The sequence below is a fragment of the Puma concolor genome, chromosome B2 (genome assembly GCF_028749965.1).
Source record: "Puma concolor isolate L17-30 chromosome B2, mPumCon1.1.hap2, whole genome shotgun sequence".
Taxonomy (NCBI): domain Eukaryota; kingdom Metazoa; phylum Chordata; class Mammalia; order Carnivora; family Felidae; genus Puma; species Puma concolor.
In genome coordinates, this window is record NC_141671.1 from 142668915 (window position 1) to 142694445 (window position 25531).

At 41.5% G+C, this 25531-nt stretch overlaps 1 long non-coding RNA gene across 1 annotated transcript in view; it reads right to left on the minus strand.

Annotated features, from left to right (window-relative positions):
* Window positions 1-503: 503 nt before the first annotated feature.
* The window catches only part of LOC147581318 (uncharacterized), a 113918-nt gene continuing 88890 nt past the window's right edge, over window positions 504-25531 (minus strand). The window contains exons 4-5 of the long non-coding RNA XR_015251671.1: window positions 5516-5641; window positions 504-2025 (exon numbers count right to left, since the gene is read on the minus strand). This is a non-coding gene — a long non-coding RNA (uncharacterized LOC147581318). The remainder of the gene's footprint in view (window positions 2026-5515; window positions 5642-25531) is intronic.

Consider the following 25531-nt stretch of genomic DNA (forward strand, 5'->3'; position numbering starts at 1 on the left):
GCAGAAAAGGGTGATGCAAAAGGAACGCCCGCCCTCCAGCCCTTGGGACCCACCTGGTTCTGTTTCCTGAAGTGGTCGAGAGCATAGGCAGAGATGCTCTCCCGGGCCTACCCATTTCAGAGAAAGAGAAGGACAGTGAGAGTCGGGGAGAGAAATGGAGAGTGTGACCAGAGACACAGAACCAGGTCTGATGTGAGGCTGCCTCTTTCACCTGCATGGCTCCTATCCGCCTTCACTGCCCTTCACTTCCCTGAGGCGGCCTCTCCTCCGGGTGGCACCTGCATGAGGCAGAGGGCCCTTGTGACCTGTCTTGGCCTCTGCACCACAAGGCACCTCTCAGTTTGCCACCCAGGAGGTGGAGCAGTGAGCTGGGTAGGATCCAACCCCTGCGGCCACGCTGCCTGGGTTCCGATCTCACACCGCCACTTACTGAGCCACGTTGGGTGAGATACCTACCCTTTCCTGCCTCCGTTTCCTCATCAGTAAAATAACAACAAAAAAAATCGGTAAAATCAGTAAAATCTATTTTAATTACCGCCTCACAAATACAGGTGCTCTGTAAGCATAACATACCATTATTACTTTATATATACCATTGGCTCTCTCCCCCACTAGACAGACAGCCAGGTAAGTCAGGGCCGGTTTTGCTCAGTGCTTGGCTGAATAGATGTTGATGGATGAATAGATACCAGCGATTTGAAAGTATTCTTAGAATTAAGAAAATGCATGATTCCAGATACATCTGTGGGGTGCTTTCTCTTTAAAAACTTTACAAAAATATTATTGAGTTCTAGACGACACGTTAAAAACAGCACACATTTGAAGTGGACAATTAGATAAGTTTTGACGTATGTAAACAGCCATGAAACCGTGACCACACCAACACAAGGAGCCCTTTAAAATCCTTCCCTCAAGTCCTCTCCCCTCCCCCACAACCTCTGATTTGCTTCCTGTGAGTAGGGATTAATTTGCATTAACTCGAGTTTTATATAAATGGACTTACGCCACGCACTCGCTTTTGTTTGCTTCCTTCACTCGGCATCATTACTTGGAGAGTCATTCATGTTATGTATATCAATGGACACACACTTTCTTTTCTTTGGAGTAAATATCTATTTGTGCAACGGCTGACCATATAGTAAGTGTAAGTTTAATTTGGTAACAGACTGCTTTCCAAAGCGGTTGGAACATTTTACATGCCCACCAGCGGTAGATGAGAGCTCCAGCTTTCCTAATCCTTGCTGATACTTCCTGTGATGAGTCTATTTAATTTTTCATTCTAATAGGTGCGAAGTGGTATTTCACTGTGACTTTTGTTTATGTTTGCCTATTGGCTGGTGTTGGGCATCTCTTCGTGTGTTTATTTGTCATCCATAGATCTTTGGTGAATTGTTCAAATCTTCGGCCAAGTTTTTATTGCGTTGTGTATTTTCTGACTGTTGAATGTCAGAGTTCTTTACATGGTTAAAAGACAGAGACATATTAGAAATATTAAGCATTTATTTGAGTAAAAATCAATTCAAATCAGGCAGTGCCCAGTCAGAACTGGCCAGAAGTGCTCCCCCAACAGGAGCTAGGGGAAAGACTTTTATAGAAAAGATGTGGAAGCCAAGCAAGGAAATTATTTGATTGACCGTAGCTTCAGTGTGCTGGACTTGGAAAAGCTCAACTGGTTGGTTGTCCTTAGGTTTTGATCTCTTATCCTTGAGGCGTTTACAGCCTTTGGCTTGGGTTTGCTTACCCAAACTCCCGGGGTATTAGAACCACCTCAGTCTCATGGCCTCCTTCTAAGAGGAGAATTTTGTTGAGAATTTAAGAGTTCCCCATTTTGGTCATTCTCTCATACATGAGCGATTGGCCCCAAATGTGGCATCAGTGCCACTCTCGGTCACCATCAGGATAAAGTTGTTCTTGTCTCATTGGGAAATTCATGGGTCATGATGTCAGGTGCACGGAAGAGCTGTTTTTGTTGACCTTCTGGTTGTTCATTTGTTTCTCCAAGCACAGCGAGGCCATCTGATGTGGCTGCAAATGCACATGCAAGACCCTTGAGAGAACACAGCCCACCAGGAGACTACAATGATGATTATCAGGAGGCTAAAACCAAGGGACTGGATTATGTTCCCCTACCCAGGGCTCCTACGAACCAAACCAGTTGGTTATCAGACAAATCAAAGAATGTGCCTGAAGGGTCATCAGCCCAATTTAGCCAAGTAGGGGGGTTGTTAATTTCTTGCGTTCGCCACAAAACCAGAGTTATTGATCCGGGTATTGCCATGGCACAGACGCCTCCTTGTTTAGCCAAGAACTAATTCAAACCAATTCTATTATCGAAAGCCACCTTGGCGAGAAAGCCTAGGGACTTTTGTTGCACAGCTGTAGCCTTAACAGTAGAATTAGTGATAGCTGCCAGAGTTAAGGAATAGTGTCTTCCCACGCATTAACAGAGAGTAAAGAGAGACAAGTCATGAAAAGGCAAAGGGAATAATAGTTACATATCAGAGATGAGGATCTGGATCCATGATCCTGGTAGAACTACCCACCTCTCACGGTGTCATCTGCTTCCGGGGAGGAACCTCCTTAGTGTATTTTAATATTGGATCTTGGGGCGCCTGGGTGGCGCAGTCGTTAAGCGTCCGACTTCAGCCAGGTCACGATCTCGCGGTCCGTGAGTTCGAGCCCCGCGTCAGGCTCTGGGCTGATGGCTCGGAGCCTGGAGCCTGTTTCCGATTCTGTGTCTCCCTCTCTCTCTGCCCCTCCCCCGTTCACGCTCTGTCTCTCTCTGTCCCAAAAATAAATAAACGTTGAAAAAAAAAAATATTGGATCCTCAGTTGGTGGGAGTTCCAAGAGTCTAGAGGAGCCCCGTATAATTGGAAGATGGGGATTCAAGGTTCAAGACCCTGAAGTTGTATTACAATCACAGTAAGGAAGAGGACCAGGTATGGTCCCTCCCAACAAGGCTCCAGGGAAGCATTTGTTCTTAGTGATTGCAAATCAGAAAAATTGGAAAACATAAGAGACATAAGTTTGGAGAGTCATAGCCAGATATTGGAGGAAACTAGAATTCCAGATCCGGACTGGTTTACAGGACGTTAGTATCCACGAGATTGTGTTATAGTTTCCTACTGAAACAAATTTTTTTTTTCTCTACAGTCATCTTCATTTCTACCAAAGATAATCACAGGAAGACTAATTTGTTTGCAAAATAATTCCAGTCTCGTTAAACTTGGCCTGATTATTTATGTAAGGGCAGCAAGAATAGTGATTGACCATATCAGCTCTGTAGAAGTCATCTTTGTTGGAATTTTTTCATAAATACATTGGATTTTTAAAAGCCTCTCATGGCTAAGAAGCCAAGCCAAGGCCTCAGCATCAAACTTTGTCTACAAGACCTATAGATTTGGTTGATTCCTCTCTGTTTTGAAGTCCCCCAAATATCCTGAGTTTCCTATGGCTGCCAAGCAGTGACCTTTCTTCCTCACCTTTCTTGGTAATGTTTGGAACCCTGTAAGCAAGATACCAGGTGGGTTCTTGAAAGAGCTTTATTGGTTCCATAAAGTCAACCTTAGTTTCTTAAAACTGTCTGGTCATATCTGGTTTTATGTATGTCATTCTCAAAGATGACATTTCAGTCAAAACCTTCGTATAATATAACCAAAGTATCCAATTGTGGCCTGTGGTTTAAGCAAAACAGATTCTTACTAAACTTATGTAAATAACTACAATGCCCTGAGAATAAGAATATTCAGTAACTTTCTGAATTCTGGAGGGATTGGGTAAAGAGAAAAAAATAAATGTCTCAATCCTGTTTATAAAAGTATACCTTGCCAAACTGCTGTAAAGCATAGATAGGTTAAAAAGAAAAGAGCAAAAGATTTTCTTACACCTGGAAAACCAAAATATTAAAGAACCGGCAATGTTTCAAACAAAGAGTCATGGAAAATTATATTCATCCTTACCTGTTCTGTCAATCCATGTTATTAATTCTTATTCTACTTGAACCTAATTTTCCCTTTAAAAAGTTCTACAAATTCCGACCCAGGCCAATGGTACAGTCTCGAGATTTTCAGAAACATGTATTCTAGAGTACTTATCAGAGTCCTTTCCACGGCTTTCTCTGAAGAAAAAGCACTTTTGCAAAAGCCTCAAAGTAAAACATGGTTAGAAATTTGATGAGAGTTCATCTTATAAGGAGATTTAGTTATTTCTATGACATCCGGTAATTTAAGATAATAATCAGAGTATTGACAAATTTCTATGAATTGTAAAAGCTTCCTGAAATACCTATATTAGTAACATACATCCATACACATGTAACTTAAGAAAGTTTATCATCACTTATTTGACCATGCTTTCCGTGTAATTTAACATACAAAATAAACCTAGTTCATTTAATATCTCTCTTTTATAAGGTGAGAGACAAATCCTTTTAGATTTTCCAGGGACCGTCTAGATCTCCAAGCTAGTTTATGGCCAGAAAGACTCCATTTGGAATTTGGGGAAAGTTTTCAAACTGGAGAAATATTTGAACATTGATCAAATAGGGTGACAGATCATTATGAAATAATAATCTTTTGACCAAAGTGACAATAGATTTTAAAGGCAAATGCAGAAGGCGACATAGTTGTGGGGGGAAATTAGCTCCTTTAATATTGAGAAGACTGTGTTCTCCCAAGTAATTGAAGACCTGAGAAAGACAGCATTAAGCCCAGGAAATTATTCTGGTAAGATAAAATCCTTGCTTTTTAAGCAGACTACCAAAAAGGTAAAGAAAATCATTTCACAATCTCTTATCAAGACCAATAGTCCAAGAAAACTATGTCCTTTTAACAAGAGAAAACCACATTCTGATTTTGTATCAGGATACTCTTGGTATTAAGGCCTATTCTTTAAATAAATCCATTCTAATCTTAGCCAGCTTGATCACACATGAAATTCCTTTCCTAAGGGTCCTTTTCCACAAACCTGCTACAATTTTTTACATCTGTTGTCTTATATGTTTCCTTTTTCTCACTCTGGAACAACCAGTCACTCTACATTAGGACAAAATTACCCGTTTTCCTTGAACAACAAAAACAACAAAAATGCCCTTAGTACTTTTCTTTATCCAAAAAAGAGGACCACCATTTTCCTTATCTGCTTTTCATACACAGTTGTTTCCTTTCACCCTTATTATTTCTACAAGTTTTAATTACATATATTGACTAGAATTCTTAACCCTTAGAAACCTTCATTTCTAATCAAAACTAAGAAGTGAGTGTAGAGGCCACTTTTAGGCAACAGGCTTGAGCAATGGAAACCTGAGTAAGACCCCCTGGCTGATTACACACGGACTTATTTGGTGACCCACCTCAAAATACCCATAAGCCCTAGCTGACCAATGGGCTACTTACAGCCAGGCACAGTTACCAAAAAAGGAAATTCCATACATTCCCATACCTCCTCACCTTCCCCCTTTAAATATGGTCCCCACCCTCTGTCTTGTGGCAGACAGTCTCTGCTTTGCTGTCTTACCTGTCGTTCCCTTGCAGTTTATTCAGTAAACTTCTATCTCCTTTGCTCTGCCTATGGTGAATTCTTTCACCACCCACGCTGCCATCTTCCACCTGATCCATTCACCCCACATTTGGGGGCCTCCATCTGATTGGGGGAGACACCACAATAAGCAATAACAGACCGTCAAACTGGCTGTCCGTGCACTGGAAAATTTATAAATACATTTCATAATTTCTAGAAGTCTATTCTACCTTAGAGTAAATTTTTCAACTTGGTATAAGTTTACAAATAAACGCCAATATGTTAAGTTCTTCTAAGAAGAAGCCAGAAGTAGATAAATCTATGTCCAGAAATTAACATTTAAGAATTTTATCTTATTTGGAAATGCTCTAGACAATCCATGAATACCTTCATTTAATTAACTTACTATAACATTAAGGTTTCAAGTTACCAAAAAGACTTCGGAAACTATTTTTAAGTAGATATACCATTAAATTATTATTGAAATGTTCACTTATAAATTTTTATCTTACTTACGTCTATTTGATTTACTTGCTCTTAACAAATTATGTTTAGCTGACTCACGAAAATCTCACAAAATATTAAACAGCTAACCATCATCTTAAGTTATTTTTCTTGATGGAAAAATTTGTAACAAGGATAACATGAGCATATTTTACTTTATTTTTTTTTAAGAGAAAGATAGCGCAAGTAAGATGGGGGGGAGAGAGAGAGCGAGAAAGAGAGAGAGAGAGAGAATCTCCAGCAGACTCCATGCTCAGTGAGGGGCCTGACATGGGCTCTCCATCCCATGGTCCTGGGGTCATGACCCGAGCCAAAATCAAGGGTCAGATGCTCAACCGAGCCACCAAGGCACCCCACGTTTATTTGACTTTTAAGAAACTCAGGTAGATTAAGGTCACATTACTGATGTGCTGTTTTTAATCTTAATAACTCTGAAGACATGCATATTCTGATTAAAGCAGCAAATTTAAGTTAGGTTTTATTTACTGAAGATTATCCCAGATCGTGTGAACTTGAAAAACATTTGGGTTAGTTCCTACATTTCTGAGGAAATATTTAATGTATATAATCGCTTATTTTTCTTTAAGCCAATTAAATAGAGATCTTTTACAAATTTTGGTATTGCCATCCAAAGGGAAAAAAAATCACTCATCTATAACATATACATAACATACATATACAGACATAACTAAACAGTCAGATACAAACAAAGATCTTATAGCTTTCATTTTAAAATTTCATTTTAGTCATGAGACAGGTAAGATCATGCAAATCTTGCTAGTTTATAAAAGAACAGCTGAATCCAAATTGGTTTCTGGCAGGTGGGGTAAGTTAAGTTTTCCTGCTCAGAGAGCATAAGTTTTTACTAATATTTGCAGAGAAGACTTTTAACATTTCCATTCACCTAGTTTCCAAATAGCCTGTTGTCCTTGTTGTTCTGATAAGAATTACCTGCCTAAAGTTTGCATTTATAAGAGGTGGCTTTTGGTTCCTGGAGAAACCCCGGTAGAACATTTCCATCTCAAAGGCAGAGAAAAAGTGTAAGTTTCTCCAAGAAGGACTTCTGTTTCCAAAGTCCAGATCTCTTACAATCTGCAAGCCTTCAGAGATGAATAGGAGAGGTTGGGGGATTAATAAAAAGGATAGGTGAGCTTGAATTGCTCCTAGAGCCACATCTCTGTTCTTGTAAGGACTTGATTTGTAAGACAAGTGATTTTTAATTCTTCAAAGGTATCAGTTGCAACCTGAATGATCTCAAAGGATGGACCCACCCATCCAGCTACAGTGTTTTCAATTTGCTTCTTAGGGAGAAGATTTCCAATTAAGATGGAAATCGGAAGATTCCTATGTTCTCGTTCAGAGTTGTGTGTCTTTGGAATGTTTTACTAAATCCTTCCATAATGGCAGAATGTTTTCTTTTCCCGTGGGCATATAGTTTCATTTTAGCTCAAAGGAAAAGGCCTAAAAACATTTCTATCAGACTTTTAATATAAGCTTCCAATTTGGTCACCTTTTGACCACGGAACTCATTCTTTTTTTTAGTCCTTTAAAATATCTTATTATCACATTTTAGCTTGGACAAACAATAAATATTCCCGGCAGTATTGAACTCCCTTTTCACTTCCTTTTTCTTTGAAACCAACGGTACACCAACCAAAACCAATAAGCCTTTTATGGCTTACCCATAGACTTTCCCCAAAGAGGGTACAAATATGTAGTCTTCCCAGGATTCAGAACCACTGGAATCTGGACTTAAGTCCTTAAGTCTCAAGTCCCATGAGAGGTGTCAACAGTCCATAGGACACTGGCCACAAATGGAGTATGTGCATGACAGGCAGAAAGCCCAGCTAAGTTCTCAGAACTACATAAGGAAGTGATAGCTGTTCCTGGAAGAGAAAGGATCAGTAACCGATGAGTACCCCGAACCCAAATCCGTAAGAGTCTGAATTTGAAAAGTAAGGGACAGCATGAAATGTCATCTTTCTTTTCTCAAACCAGGCGCTACAGGCAAAGATCCAAGAGAGCTGACTTTGGTAAGGATATTCACCCTTTCCCGGCTTCTGCCAGTTTTCCTAGGATCTTATCTGCAGTCTCCAGCGTTGAGTGTGGTGTCTCAGCATGTCCCAACCTAGTCACCAGAAACTACAGAGGAAGAAAAGTCATTTTCTCTCTACCCTTTACAGTGTCTTCTAGGCTGAGACCTCTTTTTCTCTAGGGCATCTAGTAAATGGATATGCTTATTCAGGTTAAAAGTTTCCCACTGTGACCACTGTAATTTAAAATTATCTTTGATAGGGACGTCTGGCTGGCTCAGTCAGTTAAGTGTCCCACTCTTGATTTCAGTTCAGGTCATGATCTCAGTTTGTGAGTTTCAGCCCTGCATCAGGCTCTGTGCTGACAGTGCAGAGCCTGCTTGGGATTTTCCCTCTCCCTCTCTCTCTGCCCCCTGCCTCCCCCTTCTCTCTCTCTCAAAAGGAAAAATAAACTTAAAAAAATTAAATTATCTTTGTAAAGTTAACCCACTTGTTCAGACTAACACAGGTCTGGGCCCATAATTTGTATACATACAGTTAGCAAGAGTCCAACAGGGAAGATTCCCAGACTCTTTGGACTCAGAGGAACTGAGTTTTCTCTGTCTCTGACTCTCTCCTCCCCCCACCCCTATCCCTCCCTCTGTCCTCTTTTTTCCTAAAACAAAATTTGAGTAACCTGAGATCTCACACTGGACCCTATCCATGTTAAGTCAAACCCAGTCTGACTCCAGATCTATTCCAGAAAAAGAAATGCTCGTACAAAGTCTAAGAGCTTATAACACAAAAGCTGTTGAGCTTGAATATCTAAGACGGACTTGACATGATCTCCAGAGACAGTTAGAAAGCCATAAGCCCACAGACTCAGTGGGTACCTTATGACTGTTCATTACTTGTTGCTCCTGGGGGCCATCAGGAGTCTCCATTTGTGACACCAGTTCATTACGAGATAAAGTGAGGTATATTAAAAATTCTAAGAGTTTATTTGAACAAAAATTCATTCCAGTTGGTCAGCACCAAACCAGAAGCCGTTAGGAACACTCTACCAACAGGAGTCAGGGGAAAGACCTGTACAGAGAAAGGACAGAAGCAATATTATTTGGTTGGCTGTAGTTTAAGCGTTTGCCTTATTAGGAAAAGGCTAGGGAAAGGTTCTTTGTGGTTGATTGCCATTAGGCTTTGATTTCTTAACCTAGAAGCACTACCAGGCTTAAATTTTGGTTTGCTAACATCAGCTTCCAAGGCATTAGAGCAACCTCAGTCTACGGCCTCCTGTTTAATTAATTTAACAATGTATCCGCTTACAGGTTCTTTATTAGATATGTGTTTTGCAAATACTTTCTACCAGTCTATGGCTTGTCTTTTCACAGTATTATGAATGAGTCCACGTGTTTTATTTTGGTAAAATTTAGTTTTGTAATGTATCATGCTTTCAGTTATATATTTAAGAAATTTTTTGCTAACCCCAAGGTCACAAAGCTTTCCCCTTAAGTTTTCATAGGGAAGTTTATGATTTTAGGTTTTACATTTAAGTCTCCATTTTATTCTGAAGGATTTCTGTTGGTATACGCTCAACTTCACTAGTTTTGAACTCTCATTGTCTCTGCCATGTCAAGCTACAATAGTATAATGTGAGGGTAAAATAACAATAATTTCAGGAATGTAAGGAATCAAACATTTTGCTTCCCATGCATATCTGCATTTAGTATGCTTTCATAGGAAATGGAATCTTGGGAAAAGGAGCCAACAGAAAGAAAAAGTAACAGGAAGTCCTAAATTAGGCTTTCGTCAAAGGACCGAGCCAACAAATAGATCAAAGCAAGAGGCATGAGGGAGAAGGGAAATTTCACAGAGAGAAGGGGCCTGGAGGGGGAGGAAAGCTAGTAGATTATTGGATGTCTTTGATTATTTGAAAAAAAATTATGGTTATGCATTTGACAAGTTTTTAATTCCAAAGAGGAAAAATTAGTTTAAAAAACACATAAAAATAAGTAAATTTTAAAATTGCACGACAGTCAACTCCAGGAAAAACAAAAAGTTGTACGAGAAAAGAAGTCTAGTAACACTATGCTATATGTTTTGGCAACAACAACAACAAAAAGATTTACTTACTCATAATAATATAAAAACCGCCAGATAACCAAAAGTGTACTATAACTCAATAAGGAGAATGAGTAGGTTGTAGACAAGGAGTTGTAGGCAAGCTAAATCCTCAAACACCACTAGAGAACATTGAGATATATTGTCTAAAATTAAAGCGTCAACAATATAAGCATATTTCTCCGAAATATGGAATACCTGGAGTTGACACTGGAAGAATCTGAGATGACTGTTTCTAGTGTGTAGGATGGCAGGGAGGGGACGCCTCGTAGGAGGATGAAGTTGAGGCTCTCTCTCAGAGAGTGGCGAAAAAAACAGGAAGTATTTTATTTTTAAAATTATGTACATATGTTATTTCGATGGTTTTCAAAAATGGTTTTTTTTTAGAAGAATTGTTCCTCCAAATGTTTACTTTTCAACCTCTTGTCAGTGAGTCCCCTGAATACAGCCTTTGGCTAAAGAAAACCAGCAGGGCAATATGGCCACCCAGGGAGAAGCACTTCAGCAGTATCTGCTTTTTCCTTTGTCTTGTAGGAGCTTCTCTCACATTCCATTTCCTCTTAGCCCTCTCTGACTTCTGTTCCCATCTTTGCAATCTTCTCCATCCTAGAAGAGTCCCTGAGAGGTCACACTGCTCTAAAATTGGAATGAACTACCGCTTTCAAAGGGAAAGTCATGCTTTTGACGGGATTCCCTGCACGAGTGGAGAGAGTGGAAGCTGTGGATTATACTCAAAAGGGGGCCACATTTTGCCCTAAGTGCTGTCCCCCCCTCGGTATGAGACTCTCCTGCCAGCAGAGGCAATTCTCCTAGGGCTGCTGTGTGCTGGTGACGTAGCTGTGGTCTCCCTCGGCTGGGCTGCTCTGTTCAGGGGAGGGGATGTTGTTGGGAAAAACAACGCGGCTCAGACAATGCAGCAGCTGCCTTGACTAAGAATAGAATCCCGTGTTCGATTTGAATTAGCCATTTGAAACAAGAGCAAAACAGTCCTGAAAGTAGTACCATCTGTTTTCCTTTAAGGCTGGGTCATAAATAACAAGATGAAAATATATTTCCTGTTCTGGATTTGTGACCTGAGCTGCCTTCTGCTATGTTGTCACTGGCCACTTTTGCCGTAAACGCACATGACATTAATTGGGCAGCTGTTGGCTGGACGGCGGTTAGAATTTGTTGTTGTTTTGTTTGTAACCTCTAGATCTAGGAAGAACTCCTTTATTTCACCCCTCACTTGTTAAACAAGGAAATAGAAATTTCTGTGTATATTTTTTAAAAAGCAATTCACACGCCCAATAGCCAAGTGATCAAACAGTGTGAAACTATTGCTGCAAATTCCTGCGCGGTAGAAGGCTACCTTCCAGGTCAAGGTCAAAGTGAATGAGGGAAAGAAGACAGGGAGTTCATCCAGCATGTATTGCTCACCAGGTGCAGGCCTGCTAATCCCAATAAGGATGGAGAGAGAGGAGCAGAGAGGGGCAGAGAGAAAGGGGATGGGAAGTGGGGAGGAGGGGGAGAATTCCACAAAAACAATCATTGTTCCTTCCATGAAGATCACGAGACGAGACAGTCCTCGAGTCCTGCTTCGCTGGGATTTCCAGCAATTGTAAATTGTGATTTATCGGCACTTTCTCTTCGTTCTCTTTTAAATTCTCATTCACACTGAAAAAACTCGGATTTTGTTCCTTTGATAACTCAATGGGCCATGAAGGCTGGTAGGCCATCCCATTTGTGTGCTCTGCTTGGTCTATTGCCGACATTGTCCAGGAGGCATTTCAAATGACAGATCTGCAAACATGAAATGTACCATAAAGGGTGTGTGGCCTCTGGAAGTTTAGATAGGCTGGCCAGAAACTGTGTACCTAACTGTGAATGTTTCCACCTGTTGTGTTTTTTTTTTTTTTTTTTTTTTTATTCCCAATGATTTTGTTAAAAGAGAGAGAGAGAGAGAGAGAGAGAGAGAGGCAGGGGTGCTTAGAGAAGTAGAATTGTTCTAAGATACATCCATGAGTTAATGAAGGTGTTGCCTTGGAGATGTGGTATAAATGCTGAGTGCCTATGATAAAATCAGACACTTGGCAGTGGTAGAACCCAAGCCCATCAGTCAACACACAATCATCAGCTTAAAAAATCATAATATAAAGACAAAGTTGAGGGGCACCTAGGTGGCTCAGTCAGTTGAGCATCCGGATCTTGACTTCAGCTTAGGCCATAATCCCAGTGTCATGGGATCAAGCCCCAAGTGACTCCACGCTGAGCGTGTAGCCTGCTTGAATTCTCGAGCTCTCTCCCTCAGCCCCTCTCCCCTACTCATGCGCGCACGCTCTCTCTCTCTCCAATTTAAAAAACGAAATAAATAAAAACAAGGTTGAGAAGAACCTGGTCCTCTCAGGCTCGGATTAACTCAAAAACCTGACAGGCTTTCCTGCTGCAGTCCTAGCCCATCCACAACATTCTGGACCATCAGTCTGACTTCCTTAAGAAAAACAATACTTCGGGGAGCCTGGGTGGCTCAGTCGGTTGAGTGTCCGACTTCGGCTCAGGTCATGATCTCGAAGTCCGTGAGTTTGAGCCCCGCATCAGGCTCTGAGCTGAGCCTGTTTCAGATTCTGTGTCTCCCTCTCTCTCTGCCCCTCCCCCGGTTCATACTCTATCTCTCTCAAAAATAAACATTAAAAATTTTAAAAAAAGAAAAAAAGAAAAACAATACTTCTAAAACCAAAACAAACCTTCCATTCCTTCCCCAATTCTCCAATACAGTTCTCTCCCCAGTGTGTCCCCAGTCTGCCCCTTAAGCACAGTCTCTGGTGGCTCATCACACTCCTGTCTCTCCTCCTTCCATGCCCTTTGCCCCATCTCCATCCGCTACTTGGCCATCCATCCTTCCAGATACAGTCTCCCTTCACATCTCCCAGAGTTTGCTCCACTACCCCAGCCCATGGGAGCTCCATGAAAGAACAGAAGGATGAATATGTTGGGGACACTCCCTACTGAATCTTCTGTTTGGAGAGTTATTATGTAATTGTCATGAAATGGCCCTGAGAAGTCACACAGTGAGGAAACCTGTTTAACCTTTTTTCGCCAGTGGTGCCTAAACAAATTTGACTTCAGGACCCTTTTAATCCTAAAACATTAGGAGTTTTTAGAAACCATTCAGGAAAGCAACCTCAAACTCCAAACTCTACCTTTTTCAGAAAAATCACCTCTGGACACTCTCTTCCCTTTCTCTCGCCTCTGGGAACTGAATGCCTAGTTATTGTTTGCACCTCTGGTTTGATGTCCTTGTCATGGCTGGTTACTCTTCTGAGGTATATAAGGATGTATGTCAAATGATAATAATCATAATGGATATTATTTAATAAGAATCACTACATTTCAAGAATGGTACCAGAGGCTTTGTAGATATTACTTCAGTGGATTTACTTCTAACAACCTTGGGAGGTAGGTGTTATTATCGCCATTTTCCCTGTAAAGAAATCAAACAAACGATCATCAAAACATCATCAATCTCAGAAACATCAAAGCCTGGAGAACACAGCTAGCAAGTCGGGAACCTGTGCTTCAGGTCTGGGTCTGTATACAGTGCAGATACCAAACTCTCTTCTAGTATTCCGTATCTTCAACTAGACTGGCCACTCCTTGAGAATCAGAGACTGGCCAGTCTTTTTCAGTGGCTGGCACATGGCAAATGCTTGGCATCTACATTAATTGGGTATGCTGAAGCGTTTCCAACACAAGCAATAAAATAATGGATTTTCGGGGCGCCTGGGTGGCTCAGTCGGTTGAGCGGCCGACTTGGGCTCAGGTCGTGATCTCGCGGTCCGTGAGTTGGAGCCCCGCGTTGGGTTCTGTGCTGACGGCTCAGAGCCTGGAGCCTGTTTCAGATTCTGTGTCTCCCTCTCTCTGACCCTCCCCCGTCCATGCTCTGTCTCTCTCTGTCTCAAAAATAAATAAATGTTAAAAAAAATTTTTTTTTAAATAATGGACTTTCAACAGATTCATGAGCCTTGTAGAATTAATATATATTACTCTATTTCCCTCTCTACCCCTTCTTACAATTCTTTAAAAATTTTATTGAAAAAAACTCTAGGGGGTGCCTGGGGGGCTCAGTCAGTTGAGTGTCTGACTCTTGGTTTCAGCTCAGGTCATGATCTCACAGTTTGTGTGATCAAGTCCCACGACAGGCTCCACGCTGACAGCATGGAGCCTGCTTGAGGTTGTCTCTCTCCTTCTTTCTCTGCCCCTCCCCCACTCATGCTCTCTCAAAATAAATAAATAAATTTCAAAGAATCTATATCTTTATTTTAATTCTTCATCTGAAACAAAGTTCCTAATTCTTCAAAATGTTTGAACCCATTACCACTCATTAGTGTAGTTAATAAAGGATAGACATTTTTAGTAAGGGTTGAGGTAGAGGTGGGTGCCCCACAATCTGGGGGATGCTCAATATGCTCCATGCAGACAGGGAATTGATCATTGATAGCCCCCCTGCTCCCTAAGAAGCAGTTGAGTGAGAGTTCAGAGTGGTCCAGAAGAGTGACTAGCCAGATTCCAGCACTGGACTGCCTGGGTTGAAATCCCAGCCCTGTCTCTTACAAACTGTTAGACCTTCTATAACTTCCCATGCCTCTCTTGGCCCCATATGTGAAATGGGGATAAAAATGCTGCCTACCCCATAGCATTGGTGTGAGTGGTAAATAAGATAATACATGTCACATACTCCCAAAGAATGTTTGGCATGTAGAGAGCATTCAACAGTTGTTAGATGTTTTAATTCTATCCATGTGCGTAATGGAGCTCTTGGTTGATCATCCCCTTGACTATTTTTATATCATCATCGTGATAATAATAATAGAAGCTAAATGATATTGAATGTTTACCACATGCTAGACGCATTCTTAGTGCTTTCTAGATATTATCTCACTCAGTCCTCCTCACAACCTTTAGATAATTACTGTCTTTATTCTCATTTTACAGATAGGGAAACTGAAATCCAAGGCAGTTAAGTAATGTGCCCAAGTTGCATTTCATAAAATGGTGTAGATTTAAACCAAGCTCTTCCTGTGTGCTAAGCCCATGTTGCGCCTCACTATTTTGTACGCCACCTATACATACATATGGTTCTCAATTATAACAATGCTATTGTGATCCTGCCTTCACTCTTGCCATTCCCGGCCTGCTAAGCCCACCCTACAGAGCTCCCACCCATCCAGATCGTACTCCCCAGTGGGCTTCCTTCATGTCCACTCCCCTTGGGCACCTTCCCAGACACCTGTCTCTCGTCTCTGAGCCACACTCAGCACTCATGAACTGAAATACACCATCAGGCTCTTCACTGGTTTTGCATCGCCCCAGTTGCACGTTACAACCAAGACAGAAAAATATATGTCACACAATCCTTAAAGGAACAAATATTCATGAATTGATGAGCTCATTAGTTAATACAATACATTGGGCTTCAGCTTCCATTTGGATTTAAGAGAATGTTGTCAGTGATAGAATTTAGAAGAAACATTCTTTCTGATCACTCCTGGGGAGACCGATATAATAAACCGCAAATCATCATGCCGGTGGTGAATCTTTACCACATGAGCACAGTAATTCCTCTGTGTTGGATTTATCTACGTGATTTGTTATCAAGTATTCTAGAAAAAGACATGTGTCCTTCATATTTGCCTTTTGTCCAGTTTAGTTTCATTTCGATATATATACTAGGTCTTATATCATTGGTAAAGGAAAAAGGACAAAGTTATATGCAATAGTTATTTTTAAAAAAGAAATAAAGAAAAGAAAAAATGGGAGTATGGGAGTTAAGGAAACGACTTCAAAGTTAATTTGCCAAAATCCAACCACATCCTTGACCTACGCAGACCCCAATAAGGTATTAATTACAAAAGGATTAACACTTCTGTCCATTGTAACAATGGAGTCCTCTGTCAATGGGAGATGATAACAATATTTGCATTCATCCATTAGCTGGGATTCACAGATTATGAGAAAGGTCCTAACACTCTTCCTAAATGAAGTTAAGCAACCCCAATGAAAGGAAAGAGCTCCTTTCATAGTCAAAAAGGACTTGGACAGTTTTGAAAAATCCCAGCAACACCTTATGCAGTGCTCTGCCCAAGGCTCTGCCCAAAGCATTATGAATGTGTTGACTGGCAGTATTTATCCTACTTGCATCCAACTGGCTACACTGTCAGCAACTGATTCCAAGGATATTGGACAAGAGACTATTTCCTTGTTCTGCCGCACTAGGTACTCAGCCTTCCCCTTTTCTTCTGCCCACTCGCATGACTGTCAAATTTCAGAGCGGATGCCATGACTCAGTGAGAGAATATAAATACCATTTCTTCCCTCAATGAATCAACATGGTACAGCCATGCTGGAAAAGCGAACACCATTACTACAGTACATTTTACTTATAGACGTCTGAGTTATTGTTTCTTAACTGAATTCTGACACCAACACTACCGCCTACCCCTTGCGATAAGATTTTGTTCTTTTTGTTGGAATGACGTGACTCTTTTAAAAATGTAGCAAAGGCAAGGATACTTGGTCCGGGGAAAGACAAAAGGGATTTGTGAATAGTATACACACCCTCAGAGGAATTTTTTTTGCTCTTTCAAGTTTGTCTTCCCCTCTAGGTCAAGTCAGTAACGCTGCCAAAGTCTTTATGGGCATAAGGAAGCCTTTCACATGCTTATAACCTTGAAAGATGAATGGAAAACCATCTAAGACCTTTCCTTACATGTTCGTTTTTCCTCCATGCAACGGACGTCTGGTTGGAAATAAAGCAGAGCTGACAAAAGTGCGAAATTCCGCCACACGTCCGCCACGATTTCAACCAGGCATGTCTTCTTCACACACCCTGAGGTCGGCGCTCTCTGGCAACAGAAAGGGATGTGGCAGCATCGTCTCACAACTTGGTGTGGTAGGCAGAGTTCTAAGCTGGCCCCCTTGGTCTTCATCCCCTTGCGCGACACCCATGGTTATGTTGTGTTACATGGAGAAAGAGACTGTGCAGATGTAATTAAGGTTACTAATCAGCTGACCTTGAATTCCTCAAAAGGGAGATTGTGTGGGAAAGCCTCAGCTAATCAAATGAGACCTTTAAACACTGTGTTTCTCCAGCTGGCGGCGGTAGAAGAAGACAGATCAGGAGAAGGGGAGGCATTCAACAAGAGGGTATCTCTTCGTTGCTGACATGGCAGGAACCGTGGAGCAAAGACCTGAGGGTGTCCTGTAGGGGTGGGGAGTGGGCCCCACCAGCAGCCGGCAAGAAAACAAGGACTTCACTCCTGCAGCCACAGGAGCCTGGATTCCGCCAATAATCTGAATGAGCTTGGAAGCACTCTTTCCAGAACCTCTAGCTTAAGCCCACTGACCCTCTGATTTTCGTGTTATGAGAACCTAAACAGAGAACCCAGTTGTACCTGACCCACAGAACTATGAGATGCTAAATGGGTGGTGTTCAACATTCTTTAATCTATGGTGATTTATAACAAAGCAATAGAAAATGAACACACGTGGGGCACCTGGGGGCTCAGTCGGTTAAGCATCCGACTTCGGCTCAGACCAGGATCTCACGCTCTGTGGGTTCGAGCCCCGCATCAGTCTCTGTGCTGACAGCTCAGAGTCTGGAGCCTGCTTTGGAATCTGTGTCTCCCTCTTTGCCCCTCCTCTGCTCACGCACGCACTCTCTCTCTCTCTCTCAAAAATAAATAAATATTAAAGGAAAAAAGAAGAAGAAAAAGAAAAAGAACACACTTGGTATTCACTGAGAATGGGTCCCCAAGCTTTCTCCGTTGTTCTTCAGCTCCAAGTCTCCTTTCCAAACAAAATGTATTTATTGGTTCCTAAACATACCTTTTGCTTTCTCCCACTCAGCCTTTACACACATTAATTTGCCGTGCTGGAAGGCCCCTTTTCTGTTTAGCCAAGGCCTTTGAGACCAACTCCTAGCTTATCACCTGCAGGAAAGGAGCCTGACACAATTTTCTCTCCAAAATCAAATAATCTTCACCTGTATAATTCAATTGACATTCAATCGTGCCCTGCTTTGTGGCACCTTTTCTTACGTGCTCCATATTTTTATTTTATTACTACTTATTTTCTTGTTAATTAGATAGTAAGGCTCTTGAAAGCAAGCGCTCCTAATTTTCATGCCCCACTCTACTAATGCAACCCTCGCACATCATAGGCACCCAATAAATACTTGTTCGTTTGTTTTGTTCTAAAGTATCTCTCTTCAATCTTAATGAGATTAAATGACACCAGAAGTCCAAAGAAAACCTCATTAGCCAAGCAATGGGGATCTCAGCAGTGACCTGCCCCACATTCTGGTTGGCCTTTCACTACCGTGAACCCTAAACACACTTAAGCTGTCAAAATTAAAAACGTAACTGCAAAAACAAGATAATCGCAGAAAGTAATTTTTGCCAATTGATTTGTGTGACTTTCAATGACATTGTAAGCTTCCAACTATTCCCTGAGCTGCCAATTTGCATAGAAAGGGATGCTTTCTCTACGGACCATATTTACAACGAATACACTATCCGCATGAATGTGCAAGAGGGAGAAAGGCCGGCAGAAAATATAAAGAGTGTTGAAGTGAATGTTGTTAACAATTAAGAATGATCAACATAGCAGGCATGAAGAAGCAAAGGCCGGAAGTTACCCGTGGTGTTGCAAGCCATGTAGATTTGGTTTAATCCCTTGAAATACAAATAGGGTTTAAAATCCCAGCTAAGACAGTCACTAAACTAAATGAACCTATTTTAAAGTTTCAAGGGAAAGCAACAAGAATGCAATTTGGGAAAATAATGACAGTCAACGTCGTCATACTCCAGTGCCTTCTTCCTCCGTGATGTTACCGTCCAACCCAGAGCAACATGTCGCTGCATAACCGTTTGAAAATCAAACTCAGACTTTAAAAATATCACTATCTATTTATTTTTGTTCCTCAAAGGAAAAATGTAAAATAAAAATCAATTTTACCTGTATTTTTCTGTGTTCTCTATTATACAGAATCCTAGAACCGGAGGCCTGGCTGAGACCCTGACAGGCTATTTTGTTTATTCTTCGGCATTAGGCAGGCCCACGCTTAATCCTTCCTTGATAGGAAAATCTCTTTCGTTTCTAAAGACTTTCAGAGGAGATTTCTTATACTCTCTCTAACCCACTAAGGTAGTTAATAACTTTTCTTATTATCTAGCCTAAATCCTTCACACTATGCTTAAGACTCATTTTTTTCTTGTCTAACTATTCACTAGAGGCAAGGGGAAAAATTTATCACTCTCTTTCATATAAGAAATACTCATATACTGATAATAATTATAGAATCGGCTCTGCGATCTCATAATGAAAGAGTCCAAATGTATTATGGTTCTCTGCTAAATGTTCTGCCACGTCACCTACCTTCCTTTATCTACATACCTCAAAAATGGGAGCTGACCCCTGTTAAGGATTTAATTACCTGATACCGAAGTCCTTGGTACTTCTTGTTACACCTTCGACATCTGTCTGGGGCCATATCTCAGGAATATAGGATGACATAAATCAGACTAGGCTTCCCTCACTCCTACAAATAATGTTATGAAGATAATCCAGTTGGAAGGAGTATTGAGGGCAGCTATGAAATGTGAAAATAAGTCACAGAAAGGTTGTCTATATAGAAAAAGAAGACTAAAAGAAAATATATCACAATGCCAATAGCAGCTATCCCTGGATAATGGTAGCATTGTGTGCATGTGTGTTTTGTCTTTCATTATACTTTCCTATATTCTCCAAACCTCTTATTATGTATTAATTTTTAATGAGAAAAGAATAAATAGTGTGTGTGTGTGTGTGTGTGTGTGTGTGTGTGTGTGTGTGTGTGTGTTGGAAGGGGCAAGGAGGAGCTGCCATTGGGGTTATACGGGAGTGAGATGGTGGGTGACTAACCATCCCAATTTCCACACTGAAAGCCCTAAAGCGGAGAAGATCCCTCAGTCCCAAGCAAACATGGATGGTTGGTCACCAGAGAGGAAACCAGGTCCGGGGATGTTGCAGATGCTGCCCATGTGGGAGTAATACCGGAGCCACTATTCTTCCTACCAACTGGAAACCAATCACCTCTGCCTGATGAACTGCTCTGGATCCTTAAATTTGGAGGGCCAAACAACCACCCCCTCCCCCACTCCATGTAAAGGTAAGAGTAACTCTGTGTTGGAACCGTGTTTTCTTTTTCATCTATAGAGCCACTCTGCCAACTCAGGTCAAGGTAATAAAGCCGTTTGATATCAAATCAGAACAGAAAAGTATAGACTTATTTGCTTTGCTTTCCCCAAAGTAGCAAGACCTCTTGCTACTCAGGTCTTAGGAACTCAGAAATGCCAGGAGCACACCTTTCGGAGCCAACTGAAAGACACAGATGTGGCTTCAGGACGGCACATTGACTCCAGTCCGTACCAGTTTCGACTCACGAGCCAGCTTTGAGTGAAACGGTGCAGGAGAAACACAGTGCTGAGTCTCCACCCTGGTCAGAACCACCCTCCCCTCCATCAGGAGCCCACTGTCTGTCTCGTGGCCTAAGCTGTGGCGAAGCGTGTTTGTTTCCAAAATGGTTGTGGGATAATGTAGATCCCTAGGAGACGGTTCAACAGTTTTTAAGAGCAAGCTTTCAAGCGGGGCCCACGTAGCTCACAGCAAATCCACAGACAACTCTTAACCTCCAAGCCTCCATTTATCCCTCCTCATAGCAGTAATAATCGCGTTCTCTGCCTCAAAGATAATGCACGCAATATGCCTAGAACAGGGTGCAGCCTATCGTGAGCATATGCATGCATATATACACGCACCCATTTATGTACCAGCAGGAAGGGAATCTTCATTCCAGTCTTCCTTAACAAAACGTCAGCCTCAACCATTCATTAAATATTTACTGAACGGTCACTAAGGGCCAGATTGGGCTAAATATCCAAATGCAAGATGAATAAGGTGTGGCCTCTGTCCTCAAGGAGTTTATAGTCCAGTTCAGGCCACAGATGGAAGCAGGTAACTTCAGCACCTCCCGGTCTGTGCTCTGAGAATTCTCCAAGTAACAAAGCATGTGGGTGGTGAGTGCTGAAAAGAGAAGCTTTCACAGAGGAGAGCTTTGTTAGCACCAAATCTTTCAAACGATATGTTTTTACATTTTTTTTTATTTTAAAAGTATACGACTTCACTGTTCAAAAATTAAAACCACACAGGCAAAAAGAGAAAAAATTAATTAAAAGCGTTTGGGACCCCAGTGCCAAGAGATAAACAACTTTTAAATGTATTCTTGGTGATACATACTATTTCGTGATCTGACTTTTTTCACTTAAAAATATAGCACGAGCATATTTCTATATCAAAACATATAAAAATAGGGGTGCCTGGGGAGCTCAGTGAGCTAAGCATCCGACTCTTGATTTTTGGTTTAAGTTCATGGGATCGAGCCCCGTGGACAGTGTGGACGGTGCAGAGCCTGCTTAGGATTCTTTCTCTCCCTCTCTCTTCCTCTCCCCTTGCACTCTCTCTCCCTCTCAAAAATATATAAACAAATATTTTTTAAAACATATAAAAATAAAGTACAACTTTTAAAAAGGCTGCTTAGTACCCTACTATAAGTGCCTATGTCATTTTCTTTTTAGCCAACCCCTCTCATGATTTCCAAACAAGTTATCCTGGGTATTCTCATTCAATGGGAACTTGAAAATTTAAGAGGAGGAATGGCTTGATATAATTGTGAAGAAACAACCCGAGCAGCTTGGAAGCTGGATTTCAACAAAAAAGAATTCCAAGGGCACCAATATTCCAGCTGGAGTCAAAGAGGGCCTGAATTAAGGGCAGACAGGGAAGGACCCAGCCTAGGGATCCATGAGTGTGAATTCATAAGCTGACAGTGGGGGACTAAGGCAGGTGCTTTGATGGGGACCTTATCTCCCAGACGCTTATTAACCAATAGACTGAACCCAAGAACTGTGTGTTGGAGGGAAATGTGAATATTATTAATTTCTTTCGGGACACATTGAGGTCAAAGGGCATATGAAATGCTGGCCTGAGGATTATCAATCACCAAATTGATAGCTCCAGATTATATCCAGGATGGAGAACAGCTTTGGAAATTTCCAGCATGATGACCGCAGTGAGGTCTTGACATGGAGAAGATGATCCAGGAAAGACGTGTTAGTGTGCAGGACCATAGGTGAGGACAGATGTGTGAGGAAGTCTATAAGAGGCGTCAGCCACAAAGTCTGAGAGGAGAGGTGTGCATGAGGAGAAGAGTCTCTGGAAAAGAGTCTTGGGGGAAGAAAGTCTTATTTCTGTGACAGTCCCGTGCTGCTGGATGACAGGGAAAATCCCCTGGGACTTGTTAGCTCTTCTGTGGACATGCCCTTCCCCTGGGGTGTAGCCATTTTCAATGACTTCGTAATAAATGTTAGGACCTTACCGAAGGCCCTCGGTGGTGTTTCAGGCTTAGCTATTTTGATTGAGCAGTAAAATACCCTAGAGGAGAATCTCTCAAACTCTGCTAGAACACACTCATAAAAAATGGGGGGGAAGACTTTTACAGTCACATAAATTTGAGAACACGAAGTAAGCATTTAAATGGGATTCTTCACTACAGGACTTCTCAGAGGCTTCAATATGCTCATGGTAATTGTGCTTCTCCCAGAAAGAAATGTGGTGGATGGCATCTTCCAAACTTCTGTAACCACAGAATTCTTTCCACATGGAACACGTCCTAACAACTCCCCGAGATCACCCGTGTTCCAAAAAGGCAGTGTAGGAAATGCCGACCAAGGGGAATGCCATGCAGATACCACACACAACCCCAAACTCAATTATGTGCAATAACAAAACTAAAGCAGCTAATTTACTTTGTGTGCAACAAAATGGGTCAAATACCACACGGGGGGCGGGGGGGGTAAGCTTTAAAGGCAAGGAATCTCTTAGTGCCATATTTCATTAGCTCTGAGAGTCACGTTTCGTTTTACATGTTTACGTCTCCGAAATCCAAAATCGGGACGTGTCTCAGAGTCGGTGTCTGACCATCTTTGTCTGTCCTGTGACAATCTTGACAGAGTTCTCATTGACGAAGCATCACCAAACATCAGCAACTTGGAGAAGAATTCTTGGGAAATGAGAAATGCACTTTTGTAAAAGAGCACGCAGTCAAGTGTTCGTGGGGGGGCGGGTCTGCGGTGGTACTAAATGGTCATCGTACCATGGTACTAAATGGTACTGACCTGGGAGTCAAAGCAGGCTTGTACTACTTAACAACAGAGCTGGCTAAAATATTCTGCAGCAATGGCTTTTAGTTATCTCATGGATTCTTTAAGAAACGATGCGTCGTCGGCATCTTCAAAGGCACAGATATATCCGCAAACGTGGACAGCAATGACAATAAATGAGAAGTGACACAGGAGACCAGGACTCTGGAGGTGAAGAAGCTTTAGGGACACCTCAACCGACTTACTTCCCTTATATCTTCCTTTTTTTTCTGTCGACAAAAGAGTGACGGATGACAAAGTCCCATGTCTACGTTCCAAGGGCTCTGTGAGTATTAAAGAAATTCTAAGTGATGAGAGAGCATGGCATCATAGTTTAATGGGCAGTGATTTTTCCTTCTTAGTGGTATATAAAATAACAGGCCATTTAAAAGCAATTGTGACTTAGAATTAATGAAATGGATAACTGCCTTTTAATAAATTATTTTAGCCAATTCTTTCTCTCTAAAGCATTTTGCGTTTTATTCTTAAATGGCTAGACTTCCCAAGGAAATTCTACCTTTAGAGTGAAATTTTGAGACCTGGCCCCTGGTGATCTTACTTTTGAGGGTTTCAGAGGTGTCTGTCTCCTCTTCCTGGAAATCTCAAGCAGACCTCCTCTCTTTTATTAGGCTTCTGCCTCTGAGCCATCCTGGAGGACAAGGCTTTGTACTAGACCAATTCTCTGGAGACAGCCCAGCTTCCTCTTTGAAGTTTTTGTTTTCCTCTGCGATCCTCTTTTTATAGTTGGAGCCAGTGGCGATGTCATTCGGGCCCAGCTGATCTCAGTTAAACCCTGCGTGTGAAGCAGGGTGTAGGGGAGAGCTCTCACTGCGCCCCTCTTCATGGGAATCTCTGTGAAATGAAGGACTGGGATAAGACATTCTCTGGGCCCCTACAGCATTCTACGATTCACGTTGATTTCTCAGAAAGACCAAACGTATTGTTGACATGTCAATTTGCATTTTATACAAAACAAGCATCTTATATTTACAATTGATATAGCAGATACGGTTCTGGACAAGTCTCATAGCATAGTGCCAAAGGCGGAACATATTACAAATTAACATTGTTCAAACAGTCACGTTTACCAGCACCTCTCTGAGTTATTTGACTACTGTGCTTTAAAATTATGTTTGTTCTCTGAGGAGCCTGGGTGGCTCAGTCGGTTAAGCGACCAGCTCTTGATTTCAGCTCAGGTCATGATCTCACGGTTCAGGAGATCGAGCCCCACACTGGGCTCTGTGTTGACTACATGGAGCCTCCTTGGGATTCTCTCTCTCTCCTTCTCTCTCTCTCTGCCCCTCTTCTGCTTGTGCACACACGCTTTCGCACTCCCTCACTCGCTCTCTCAATAAAATAAATAAAATAAAATAAAATAAAATAAAATAAAATAAAATAAAATAAAATAAAATAGAATTTGCTCTCACCTTGAAAGTAACCAGAGTGCTGGTTCGTAACAAGAATCAAGGGTCAGACACTTGCCCAACTGAGCCACCCAGGTGGCTAAAGATAATCATTTCTAAGTTGAGATGGGCAGTTATAATGAACTTAACTACTAATGTGATCTACAGTCACTAGCCTACAAGGCTGTAAGTTCAAGTTCATGTCCCTCTGGTTCACTATGGTGTCTGTAGCACAGAACACGGTGCAATTATGTAGCAAGTACTCAACACCTATATACTGAATAAATCAATGAATGACTCAGCAGCACTGAGAAACAGAAAATGAGGGCAAAATGAATTTTTAAGTGCCAAACACATGTGTGCGTTGTAAACCACTACAAGCAAGTACAGATGATTTAGTGAGACTAATCTTCCTTCTAAATTTTCTTCACTCCAGGATATAGTCCAGAAACGTAGTAACAGCATGCGTTGTTATTGGTCTTAGGTAGACGAGTGACGGATATTGCAATTTGTGGGATTACTCGTGATATACCTGCACACTCATTTTCTTAACCACTAATTATAAACCGGACAGCTTCAGTTGTAACAAAAAGGGAACCCTAATCTGTAGATTCGAATTGGTCTTTTGGTTTTGGGGTTTTGTTTTTGTTTTTGTTCTTTAGTTTTTTGTTCTGAAGATGAAGAAAACATTGGATGGAGAGA